Here is a 653-nt window from a genome sequence, read left to right on the forward strand (position 1 = left end):
GGAGAAGTTTTTGGATGTGCATAGGGATTTGAGTCTTAGAAGGTCCCATTCATCTATGTTATCTTGTCCTGGTTGTAGCTTTTCCAGGATACTGGAAAATTTTTGATAATTTTCAAACTCTGTTGGACCAACTTTCTTTGGAATGAGAACAAATATAGATCTCTTCCAGTCAGTTGGCCAGATGGTTGTCTTCCAGGCACAACTTGGAGAGTACATTCAGAGCAGCGTCTGTTTGTTGAAATAATCCTTCAGTATGCCATCAATTCCTGGGGTCTTATTTTTGCCAATTCTTTCAGAGAGCTTGAACTTCTTTCTTCATCACTATGGGCTCTTGCTCATACTTTATTTAATGAAATTCTTCTGTGTCCACCAATTTATTTATTTATTTTTTTTTATACAATGACGCTGTATACTCTTTCCATCTTCTTTTAAGGCTTCCTGGATCATTTAATATTCTGCTCAAAGTATCATTAAGTATTGAAAATTGAGGTTTGAATTTGTTCTTCAGTTCCTTCAGCTTAAGAAGTGCTGAGTGAGTTTGACCCTTTTGGTTTTCTTACTCCAGCTCCTTGCACATTTCATTGTAATACTTTGTCTTCCTGCTCTGCCCTCTGAAATCTTCTGTTCAACTCCTTAATATCTTGATTTCTTCC

The sequence above is a fragment of the Elephantulus edwardii genome, unplaced genomic scaffold, assembly GCF_000299155.1.
Source record: "Elephantulus edwardii isolate Elephantulus edwardi_28Jun2011 unplaced genomic scaffold, EleEdw1.0 scaffold00229, whole genome shotgun sequence".
NCBI lineage: Eukaryota > Metazoa > Chordata > Mammalia > Macroscelidea > Macroscelididae > Elephantulus > Elephantulus edwardii.